This window comes from Sus scrofa, chromosome X, assembly GCF_000003025.6.
Source record: "Sus scrofa isolate TJ Tabasco breed Duroc chromosome X, Sscrofa11.1, whole genome shotgun sequence".
Classification (NCBI taxonomy): domain Eukaryota; kingdom Metazoa; phylum Chordata; class Mammalia; order Artiodactyla; family Suidae; genus Sus; species Sus scrofa.
The window spans coordinates 109,514,221-109,516,723 of NC_010461.5; positions in this window are offsets into that span (position 1 = coordinate 109,514,221).

The window sequence follows — 2,503 nt, forward strand, 5'->3', positions numbered from 1 at the left end:
GACTTCAACCCATGTTTTTTTAATTAGAATCACTTACCTGGTGATCCGGACTTATTGAGGCTCAGGTTCTTTGTATCTCAGCACAGAAGGAATTCAGCGAGAGGCAGAGTGATGGGCAAGAAATAATTTATTAAGATAGGATGCTTGTGAGGGATACAAGCAGGCAGGCAAGGAGGCTCTGCCCCAAGGGTTAGGCGGGCTACATTTTTGTAATCCAAGGAAAGTGGGGAGGGGGAAGAGACCTCCTTTTCTCATTCTTTGAGTGGATGTCAGGCGTACATCAATAGCTCCTCCTTTGTATTGGCTACGAGTATTTGACCCTATGAAGTCAAACTAGGACCGTCGTGCTTATTCACATTGGCAGAAGGGTGGGAACAGATGCTAACATATGTTAAATCATCTCAGGTTTCCATATCATGAGGGTCTCCTACTTTGGAATGTCTCTTTCCCTTAAATTCACGTCCTTGGTGTCCCCATCATGGCGCAGCAGACACAAATCCAACTAGTAGCCTGAGGATGAGGGTTTGATCCCTGGCCTTGCTCAGTGGGTTAAGGATCCGGTGTTGCTGTGAGCTGTGGTGTAGGTCGCAGACATGGCTTGGATCCTGCATGGCTGTGGCTGTGGCGTAGGCCGGCAGCTGTAGCTTGGGTTCAACCCCTAGCCTGGGACTTCCATATGCTGCGGGTGTGGCCCTAAAAAGCAAACAAAAATAATAAAATAAAATTCATGTCCTTGGTTCTAAGGCTCATTATCTTGCTGAACTTGAATGCAGGCCTCATTTTATGCAGGCTTCACTTAATGACCTGAGGCATAGCTCATGCTTTTATTTATGGTTTTATAGTTGAGCAAGTCTGCTTCCTTCCACAGTGTTCAGAGGGCTTACTTGAGCGATTATTAACTTACGGTGGTCTCCCCAAAATTCTCTCTCTGTCTTTGTTCCCCTACTGGGACTTCTACAACTACCTGGGTAATTATCCTACTCTATCACAACCAAGTATCGGCCCGTGCTGCTTTCATCTCAGGGCTTGTCTGAAACTGAGTCTGCTTCTATACTCACTTGCATGGCTGTTGGCAAGACTCAGTTCCTTGCTAGCTATTGTCCAGAGACATTCGTTTTTTTGCCGTGTGAGTCTCTTCGCTGTGTACCTTACAACATGGTAGCTGGCTTCTTCAGTAAGAGCAAGCAAGCAAGATGCAAGTTATGGTCTTTTGTTGTTATTGTTGCTATGGGAAAATATACATAAGGAAGCCATAGTCTTTTTATAACTTAACCTCATCTCTTTTTGCCACATACTATTCGTTAGAAATAAGTCACTAAGTCCAGCTTCTACTCAACAGGAAAGAATTACTCAGGGGTGTGAATATCAAGGGAATATTGGGAGCCTTCATAGAGGTTGCCTGTCACAGGGTATCTGTGCTATTTTTTTCTAGAGAGACCTAAGCTGTCATATGATTCTCAAGGACTTCTTGTACCATCCTCAGTGCTCCCCCTCACCCCCAGGTTAAGAGCTAGTTCGGAATGCTATGGTGCGATGGGATCAGCAGCATCTTGTGAGCACGGGGACGTGGGTTTGATCCCTGGCCTGGCACAGTGGGTTAGGGGTCTGGCCTTGCTGCAGCTGTGGCTCAAATCTGATCCCTGGCCTGGGAACTCCATGTGCGTGGGGCAGCCAAAAAAAGAGGAAAACCGAAAAAACCCAAAGTTATACTTCAGTGAAATGAGATGACAAGGTCTGTTTTCCCGCAATTTATGTAGTTTTCCCCCAGGCTCATTCCATTTTCTCAGCTGCTGATATCCTGGGTTCCCACCGTGGGGATTCACCTCTCAGAAAGGCCTGATGGATAGTCCCATGCTTTTCTGTGACAACAGATTTGAGATGCAAATGTAGGTTGCTCTGGTCCAGATGGTTTTCCAGGGTCTGGAGCCTTCTCTGGAAGAGCCCAGTTTCTCCCCACGGTCTCTCGGGCAGGGTCCTCAGTACTCCAGAGCCAGCCAGGGCCTCTGGAGATGGTTTACTGCGGCCCTGGGGGAGCCACATCCTTGTGGCCCCAACACTTAGCGTCGCTAGCGTTATGTTTCCAACCCACTTAGCTCCTGCTGCAGATGAGGGTCGCTTTCTCCCCACTTCCCAGCCTCTGTCAACCTCTCCTTTTGGTTCTAAGAACCAAGTGCATGAACCCCTCCTACAGCTGTGATTTCCAAAGGCCTTGGCCAAGCCTCAGTGACAGGGGGGGGGTGTATAAAAGGGAATGCCCAGCCTCCTTATTCTGCCAGCAAGTGGAAGTGAAACAGTATGTTGGGCCAGATATGCTGTTATTCTTGGAAAATAGTTGCTGGAATCAGCGGTTGAATTCTCCCTCCCTCTAATGAAGGGCTGAGCACACATGAGGGAGGCCGCTCTCCAGATAAGTGCGTTACTAAGCTTCCAGGGCAAGAGGCCGGAGCCTGGACTTGAGTCATCGCAGAAGAAAAAGGCGGCGCCATGGGTGCAAATGTGTTTT